The following is a 10,065-nucleotide window of genomic DNA, read 5'->3' on the forward strand; positions in this document are numbered from 1 at the left end:
GGCCTCTTGCCAGGGTAAAACCAGGCAGCCGCAAAAGTCCCCTGAGTGTGAGGTCAGATCTAGGTGCACACAACCCCTTCAAGTGAAAACGCGCCTCCCGTGCTCCCTTTGCTTACCCCCTGGGAAAGCCCAGCTCACTCCCCAGGCCTGTCCTCTCATCACACAGACGGCTCTCACCCTGCTGATTCTCTGCTGCTCTGGCATCCCCTGTGAAGAAATCTGTACCTAGGAGGTAGATGGGGTATCTTTTTGTTGGGAAATAGCTCGTGCCAACTCAAATTTATTTTGAGTTCAGTGTATCTTGCCTGGGGAGAGAAAGTGTCCTTGAGCTATTCACTCACATGATCATGTGTGGCAAATCAAGTGTTGACAAAGGGGTGGGTTCCTTGCACCACAAGCAGTTTGCTGTGTTAGCGTTTGCGAGATGCTTCTGCGGAGTCCGTTTGGAGGGTGAGCTCAGCGGCAGCACGTGGCTTTGGTCTGCAGGCTCCTTGACAGCTGTTCTCTGCCCTGCTGAGCTGTGACTTGTAGCAGCTTGGGCAGTAGTGCCAGTCTTGGAGAGCCCTTCCCACCACATAAACGCTTCCTGTGCAGTTATGAATCACGGGGGTCTTGCATGGAAGCCTTTCCACCTCTCTGTTAAATGAACCATAGACTTAGAATCAACACGACTTAGTCACCTGGTTTTGAATCAACAAGCCTCAATCCTCTTTCCAAGCTGCCATCTCTGAACACCCTCTTTCCTGCTTCACCCTCTGGAGTGAGCCAAAAGCCAGCACTGCTTCCACCTAGAGCTGGGGACGGGCTCGGGATCTCACCCGAGACTCAGTCTGAGAAAGGGGCTTGGCTTGGCGTTCCTGATCCCAAACTGGCAGGGGGAGGTAACAACCATGGGAAGTACAGGTCTGGAAAAACCTTGTAAGTTTTTGTCATCTTGAACATTAAAAACCAGAGTGAGGACAGTGGAGTTTGTACTTTCTAGTGGGTTGCTTTGAAAATGTGTAAAAGCAAACATCGTAAGTGCTTCATTGCCTTGCAACAGCCTGGTTACAGTCAAAACCCAGAGTGTAGGTCACACAGCTGGTAAGTTGTAAGGTGCTGTCTGCTTCAGGTTTTCTGCTTACATTAGTACACACCAGAAGACACCAAAAACGCCACCTAAAATGTACATCTTCTAGAAGAGTTCACAAAGGGCCCTTTGGGTTCCCACCCAGCCCTGCGAAGTGGGTGAGGCAGCTGATTGGATTGTTGTAACCACCACAGTTCAGACTGGCCGCCTGTCTGGCCTGAGGTCAGAGGGGTTGCCAGCCACAGTCAGGAATCACAGTGGTCTGGATCCAGGCTGGGCAAGGATGTTTTCAGCCCTGGTTTTCTGAGTGGCCAAGCTGGAAAGGCCCTTCCCCCCGGCTAGGCTTTCACAGGTGTAAAGAAAAAGGATTCTCAGCCATTGATTCTGGGACTTTTGAATTCAGGGCAGTTATTCTCAACTGAGGCATTCAGTTAATCTGTGAGGGCATTTTGGATCATCCCAGAAACTGGTTGATGAGCTGGGGAACCTCCTGGCATTCAACAGGCTGGGCCAAGGATGTATTGCAAAGCATGGAACATATCCTGGTGGGAATATTTCCAAAATTCAACACTGAGTGAAAAACACAAGTTAGCCACCATGATGATGCCCCACCAGGCTTATTTGAAACTAGCCTGTACTGTGGCACATGTGCAGTGTTTCGCTTTGGCCTTATAAAGCACCATGCCAAACCCTGCAGGTAGTTTGGGGTGCACCTGGTTGCTCCCTCAAGAGATGCCACAGGAGAAAGCAGGCACGTGTGCAAGAGCCAGGCGTATCTTTATTAAAGTCTTTGGATAGCATTGCCAAAGTGTCCTGAGCAGCAGCCCCCATTTCCACGCCCACCACAATACGAAACATGCCTGTCTGCACCAGAAACTCCTGAGAGCAGACTTTGAGTGCACTGGGGAAAGCAGCTGGTGCAGAAATGTGCACTCCCTCTATCCTAACCACTAGCATTTTTAGAGGGAACTGCTGTCAGGACTTCTTCCTCCCAGTGCCAAATAAAAGGAGGTCTTCCTTCTTTACAATGGGTTTTGTTCGTGTGTCATGCGCTGTGGCTGGGGCCTCTCTTACCCTCTTCCAGATCCTCTCTCTTCTGAGACCAAGACAGGGAAGCAGAGCAGAGATCACATTGTTGGCTTTTAGTGTCTAACCCAGGTCCCAGGCTGAGCAAGCTCCTGTGCCCTGTGACTACATGCCTCTCTCTTCCAGTGGCCCCATGCCTCACCCCATGTCCAGTCCATCACCAAGTCCCATAAGGTCTGCTGCAAATGCATCCATAATCCAGCCACTTGTCTTCCCTGCCCCGTGATCTGCTGGGCCCAGCCTCCATCCTCTCTCACAATGACCTCATTGGTCCCTGCTTCGGCCCTTGCTCCTGACGGCCTGTACACACACACACACACACACACGCATCACATCCATCACTTCCTTCCTTTAAGCCCTCAGGAGCTCCCATTACCCCTGGAAACTACTTCCCAGGGCCTGAAGAGCCCCACAGGACCTTGCACCTGCCCCTCTCGCTATCACCTTGTCCTCCTTTATTTTCCTCCCTATCCTGTCACCATTTGATGCACTATATACTCTGTGTGTGTTTGTTTCCTTCACCCTCCACTAGATTATAAACTCCATGAAGACAGGGGTTTTTGTGTTCTTCACTCTATGTGCCTGACACATAGTAGGTCCTTAACAAATAACGCATTGAGAACCTGACAAATGAGATAAGACCTCCCCATGTACAAGATGACGACTGTGAGGCTTACAGCGCCCCATGTAGTACATGCTTAGCTAACTGTGGTCCCTCTCTTCCTCCCAGAGCAAGTTCTCAAGTTCTCAGTCAGCCACGGGGGGCATCCTTCTAAAGGGCACCTGTGGCTTCCAGCAAGGGCAGGAAGAAGGTGGAGCTAAAAACAGGTGTGTATGGCGTGGGGCACAAGGTGCGAAGGAAATGCTCCCCAGCATTTCCCCACCCCGCCTGGGCTGCACTGGGATGTTTATTAAGGGCCAATTATTCTCCATATTGAGCACCTAAGACCCTCGATGCCAGAACCAGGTCTTCAAGCCACTACTGATGATAATGGCAGTTGCCATTACTTGAGCACAGTGTGTCAGGCCCTGTATGTACCTTACCTCATGGAGTTTGATACCAACCCAGAGGTGTCATGATCAGCCCATTCTATGGAAGAAGATACTGAGGCTTATCAAGGTAAGGGACTACTCTGAAATCACACACCACAAGAACAGCAGAACCAAGAGATGTCTCCCAGTGCCTGACCACCTGGCTCTACTGCAGTGCAACAGGCTGTGGCCCACAGACAGAGGCAAGAGGAATGACTGAGACAGGTAGGGAGAATCAGGGAGAGCTTCTCAGAAGATGGCAGCCTCGAGCTGGGTTGTAAGGATGATCATTGGTTGGTTCTTTGACAAGGAGGCAAAAGGTTTTTCCCTCCTCAAGAGCCAAAGGACATGTGAAGACATGGGGCAGGCAGATCTGGTTTTGAGTCATACTGTTAGGAATGTTGGGTAGAAAGACAGACTCGAGCAGCCAGAAAAGGGGAAAGATAAGGTTCAAAGAGAAAGCCACCCAAGCTCTGCCCAGGGAGGGGGTCTCATGTGAAGACCATGAAGGCTTTGCAGGGAGATAACTTCCACCTCAACCAGATCCCAATGGGGGCACAAATGGACAGCACGAAGAAGTGCCCATGTCGCACCTTGGCCTGGGAAAAGGACATGGTCACTGAGAGGGAGGACAACATAGAAGGACCTGTAAATCAAATAACCCCACCTTGGCAGTCAGAAAGGCGCCTCCTAAAAAGAATGCAATATATAAGCCTCCCTCCAAACAGATGGAGGCATTTGTCTACCTTGACTTCAGCCCGCTCCTCCCTTGGGGTACATTCAAATAAACTTCCCCTGTGTTTCGCTGTTGTGTCTCTGCCTTCCAATTCTTTGTTGCAGTGGAGACAAGGACTGAGGAGAACAAATTCAACCCAAAAAAATAGCAGGTATGACCTTGGACAAGTCACCTAACCTCTGGGCTCTGAGAGAGCCAGTGCCAGGGACAGCATCCGGTTCCTGCTGAGGGACAACAGTAAGATCCCATTGGACACGTGGAATGGGAGAAAATTGATGAAACCAAAAATGGACCCCGGGGACCTGGACTGAAGGCCTTCCTCCTCAACTCACTTCTCTCTCTCTCTGCTCTGCAGTTTTCCCATCTTTAAAATGGGTTCCCAGCAGGATTAAAGGAATCAATAATACATTTACCTGTATTATTAGCAACACTGTTACCCAAACCTCTAGTTCCTGTCCCCAGATCAGCCAGTACTGTTGGTTTTGACAACCACACTCCAGCCTCCAGGGCAGATTTGGGTCACCTAAAGTCCCCGCACATAATAAAGTTTATTAGAAGAGTTCATACTAACAAGGTAGCAGGTTAGCTCCAGGGACCCACGCACGTTCTCTCCCTGGATCCAGAGTTCCTCCTTTTCTAGAAGATTTTTCAACCAGGAGCCTGCAGATCAAGGCTCCAATCAACTGAGATGCAGAAGACTTTTACCAGGTGGTTTATCAATGATACTTATCCCCCAAGCTGATGAGACAGCTTCCCCTCCAGGCAACACAGACAGGTCCCAAAACCCCCAGGAGTGACCAGAATTTCAGAGAGACCTTGGCCATCTGAACACTCTCAACTCACCAGCCAAATGACAGAAATCTGAAGTGGAGTGGGGACAGGCTGGCGGGGAGTCCCTGGGGGCAACAGTCATCACAAAGGCCTAATAATGAACAAAGCCAAGTCCTTGAAGCCCCAAGGGCACAGGCAGAAGTGACAAACGCCCGGCGCACTGAGCTGGACCCAGCGTTTACTCTCACCCCACCCCTTCCTGGCTGCGTACGCTTGGACCAGCTGCTCCCCTCTCTGAGCCTTAATGCCTTCATTTCTAAAGGAAAGCAGTAATTATATCTGCCTCACCGGGGTACTGGGAGAATCAAGTCAAGTAATCCGCACCGGATCACACTTAAGTGTCCAGTAGAGCTCTCTCCCCATCAGGGCAGAAGTACACAGGCTGGGAACTCAGAGCAGCAAGCTTACTACCAGCTCTCTCAGTGTCACCAGGGGCAGCTGCAGTCTTGAGCATGAGGAAATGCATTTCCTAAAATTCAGATCTCTTGCAGATTTAGAATATTGAAACGTAAGAGAAACAGTCCATGGTATCCATCACTCAACAAGGGTTGGTGCCAGGTGCCAGACCCAAGGGCCCATGGTGAGTCACCACGCTTCCCCAGGGTCTCATTCTGTGTACAATTTGCAGGACAGAGGGATAGTAAGAATGGGATGGCAAGGATGGTGAGGGTCAAGGCAGACTCTGGGAACTTCTCCCAGGTGCTCCTGCCGGTTCAGGGGGCCAGAAAGCCTTCCCTGAGGAGGGGACTCTGGAGCTGAGAACTGGGTGTTGCACAGGAATCAGCCAAGTGGTCAGAGACGTGGTGAAGAATGTACCAGAAGAAAGGAGCAGAAGGTGCAAAGGCCAAGAAGCCCAAGAGAGTGTGGTGCATTCTGGGAGCTGAATGAGGTGAGCACACACGAATGAATATGAATAGCTTTAAATCCGTCTTTGTAATTTAAGCATATTCTAAATGAATTTAAATGTCCATCAATCCAGACAGTTAAGTAAATTATGGAAACATTCACATAGTAAATACATTGCAGCAGTTTATAAAGAATGGGTTCTTGATGCATGAAAATGGATGTTCTCCAAGATACCCGGTAAGTAATTTCTAGGGAAAGGGCTTACCTTGAGCCAGGTGTTGTTCTAAGCACTTTATCAGTTTAATTCACTACCCTCACCCCCTCTCGGGAGAAGGTAAAGAGAAACATGGAATGTTGGTTACTTACCCAAGGCCGTAGAGCCAGGAGGAGGAGGAGGCAGCATTTGAACTTGAGGCCCTGGTTCCAGAATCTGTGTTGGACCATTTTCCCTCCCTACTCCCTCAGCATGTATAGTCTGCTCCTGTAGGGGAAGCAAAACTTCTACCCATCTTAGCTTTTAGCTGGGACTCCAGGAAAAAGTTAGATTAACAAGAGAAAAAGTTTATTAATGCATGCAGCACCCATCACACCTTAGAAAGAGACCTAATGAAAAGCAACTCAGAATGGCAGCTTAGAACTCCAGCAGATGTAGATAGCACCTTCCACAAAGAACAATAAATTTGTAGAGAGATGGCAGGACAAAGGAAAATGGTTTTAGGTTTCCAAGGGCAGGAGACTGCAGGAAGGCAAACATGGGGAAGAACGAAAGGGGAAGGTTTGTTTGCGTATTCCTCTAGTGTCATCTCTGGGCTGATGAGTCTGTCTCCAGTAAAGGGAGAATTTATATCCTGCCATTTGGCAGAAAAGAGAGAGCTTTTTCTGGGTTTGCTGCTTCTTAATTGTTTTCAGCTCAAAATAATTTTGATGTCAAAGAGGCATATTTGGGGATGACATTTCCTGGTTTCCTTCTCTTCCATCTGTATAAAATAAAATGGATATAAAAATGTATTTGCTTGTCTCATAGACCCTCTGCTCTGGAAAGATACACCAAACGGTAGTTGTGATTGTGGGGAGAAGGGTGGCTGAAGGACAATGTAGGAGGGGGACTAATTTTCTATTGTCTTTTTTCTTAACTTTAGAATTTTGGAGAATACAATTTGAATGCCTATTAAATATCATACTGGCTGGTGAAAGAGAATGGATCAGTAACACATAGACTGTGGATGGGAGTGTAAATTGTTAGGACCACCTTGGAAAATGAATTATCTTAGCTGTATACCCAAGAGAAATGAGTGCATATGTCCAAAAAAGACATTTCAATAGATCAAACATTGTAACAACCTAATTTCCTATTAATGGAAGATTATATAAACAGACATGATATATTTATGCATTGGAATACCATACAGCAGTGCAAATGAACAGATGACTACTACATGCAAGCATACTGATGAATTTCACAAAGTTAATCAAAATTATCCCCACACGAAAGAGCACACACCACAAAATTCCATTTATATAAACTGAATGCGTGGTGTCAGAAGTCAGGATGGAGGGTACCCTTGGGAAAGGGGAAAGGAGCAAATGGGAACCGTGGGAGCTCCTTGGTGGCTGGTCTTATGCTATTTCTTGGTTTGGGTGACGGTTTCCCAAGTGTGTTCAGTTTGTGAAAATTCATCTAGATCACACTCTTGATTGTGCAATTATCTGTATGTATGTTGCACATGAATAAAAGGCTTAAAAATGAAAAAGAGAAAAGCTGGGAGGCACTTGGAATTGACAAGCTGAGAGGTGAGAAGGCAGAAGGAACCCAGCCTGGAGTGCTGATAGTGAGTGGAGAGAAGAATGGCTTGGGGACGGTGATGGGGAGCTGGCCTGTGGCTTGCGGTGATCTGGCCAGAGACATGGAGAAGCTGGTAGGATGCCAGTGAGCACGAGGAGCTCGGCCTCTGGAGTGCCTGCAGGATTGCGGGAAATATGTCATTGGACATGTCTGGATTCAGAAGAGAGTTCTGGAATCTTTGATTTTACAAAGTCCAAACTGGAGCTCAATCCAGGAGGAATCCTTCTCATTGAGAACCCATCTGGTCAGGACAAACACATCCTTGTCCTCCTGAACGTTGTGCCTGGAGCCCTTGGGCTACAGCAGGGAAGACAGACACAAGCTCCCCCCGCACAGAACTGATGTCCATGGGGAGAAGAGACATGACAGGCATAGCACGTACAGCTCATGGGGGCCGTACAGCATGTGCTGTGCGGAAGCAAGGGAGAGCAGATTGCAATTTTAAGTAGTGCGCTCAGGGGAGGCGGCCTCAATGATGAAGTGATATTTAAGCTGAGAGCTGAAGGAGGCAAGGCGGAGAGTCACATAGGTACATGGGGAAGAACTTTCTAGGTCCAGGGAACAGCAGTGGGAAAGCTTAGGCAGGAAGAGTTTATGAACACTAAGCAGGGACTTTGTTTTGCTCACAGCTGAATTCAGAGCACAATGTCTGGCACATAGTAGGCACTCAATAAATGCTTTCTGAATGGTTGGGCTCCTTCTATTCCCCCAGCACTGTTTTGAGTGCCTTCCTCACATTACTGTATTGATTCCTTACACCCCCCTTTACCCTGGCTCCATTTATGAGCTGTGTGGCTTGGGCAGCTCCTTAACCTTCTGAACCTCAGTCCTCCCATCTATAAAATGGGGTTAATCACAGAGACCATGTTTGAGGGCTGTTGCAAGGATGAAATGAGCTAGTAGTCAACTGTTCCATCCTTGTTAGCAATTATTTGTATGGCTATTGTTATTAGGCATTGTAGGGAGGCAGAAGAACTAGTCACTACTTTTACCCTTAAAGAAGTGGTAGGTGCTTTAGGCAGTCAGGAATGTCACACAGGAGATGACCCCGTGGCAGGAAGCTTTCCAGATCAGGCAGAGAGATCCACAGGGGCAGAGGGGGCATCTGAGTGAAAACAGGACTTAGGCCACAACTTAAAAAGTGGTGGAATTTGGAGAGGTGGGAGATGGGGAAAGGAGGCCCTCCGGGGTCAGTCACTGCACAGACAGAGGTATATGGAAGTAAGACTGAGTGCATGAACCTTCTGAGCCCAGTCTTTACCTTCTTAGTCCTCAGGGGAGAGCATACGTGGTGCTGGGCGCCCTCTACTGCCCACCTGCCTGGGGCTGCTGGGAATGCGTGTGTGTGTGAAGAACAGCCTGAGGGAGTGGGTGAGGGAGCTGATGGGTGTAAGAGAGCAGGGATGGCCTCATTGGAGTGAGCATGAGACTGTGGAGACATCCAGACAGGGGAGAAATGTCACCAGAGCACTAAGTGAGGCTTGATCCACCCCTGAACTTGGCCGAGCCCTAGCGGGGTGGCCAAGCAGAGGTCACCTACTGGTGACCTGCTGTGGATGGAGCAGCCCAGGCATGATGACAGTTTTTCTCCCACCTTTCTGCTTTGACAAGGTCACCAACACTTCTACACTCAAGTCTAATGACCACTGCTCTGGCCCTTGTCCTCCCAGCAGCCTCCACATAGGGTCCACCAGCCTCTCAGGACTTCTGGGACGCCCCACTCTCAACCAGCCACCTCCCAGCCTCCTTGGCCAGATCCTCATTCTGTTTTTTTTGTTTTTTAGTAGTTTTTTTAACCTTCTTTCAATACAAGATGCTCCAGGCTCATCTTGTACATTTCCTACTCCAGTCCCAGAATTAGCTATTTCTCCAAGAAGCCATGGTTCCTTGCACTGGAGAATGGTATTAGAAATCAAAGTCAGGGGCTGGGAGTGCTCCTGGCTCTTTGGGTGTCTTTCTTCTAGACCAACTCAACTAACAGAGCAAAGAATTATATGGTACATACCAACTATTAACCTGTAGCATACACATACCCATGCATATTTCTATATGTAACCATCTGTATCTATATTAAATTCACCATGAGTTCTTCCCTCAGGCTCTTTGTTATAATGTCTGTTTCATTGTTGAGACTTTTTATTTTTTCCCTTTGTTTCAAGGGAACTTGATATTTATTGTTGAAGCATTTTATGATAGCTGCTTTCAGACCCTTGTCAGATAATTCTAACATCTGATTCAGCTCCATGTGTTGGAGTCAGTTGATTGATTTTCTTGGTTCTTCTTTTGATGGGTGATTTTTCAATTGCATCCTGCTCATTTTGTCTATTATGTTCAGAAATTCCAGGTCCTACTCAAATCCTTTATTTTAGGAGGCAGTCATCTGTTTAGGCTTAACATGCTGGTCCTAGACTAGTCTTGTGCGCTGTGTTTCCAATGACAGTTTAGCCTTCAGAGACTTTACAGTGTTATTTTGGTCAGCCTCGTTTATCTGGTGTTACCGAGTCTCCCACTGGCCTCTGCTCATGCTGCTGGGAGGGTGGAAGGGGTTTCCCAGGACTGGCTGCTGTGTGTCTCTTGCTGGGGAGAGAGGTATCTGACCTGCTGCGCTTGCTTATTGTGGCA

The sequence above is a fragment of the Manis pentadactyla genome, chromosome 5 (genome assembly GCF_030020395.1).
Source record: "Manis pentadactyla isolate mManPen7 chromosome 5, mManPen7.hap1, whole genome shotgun sequence".
NCBI classification, from domain to species: domain Eukaryota; kingdom Metazoa; phylum Chordata; class Mammalia; order Pholidota; family Manidae; genus Manis; species Manis pentadactyla.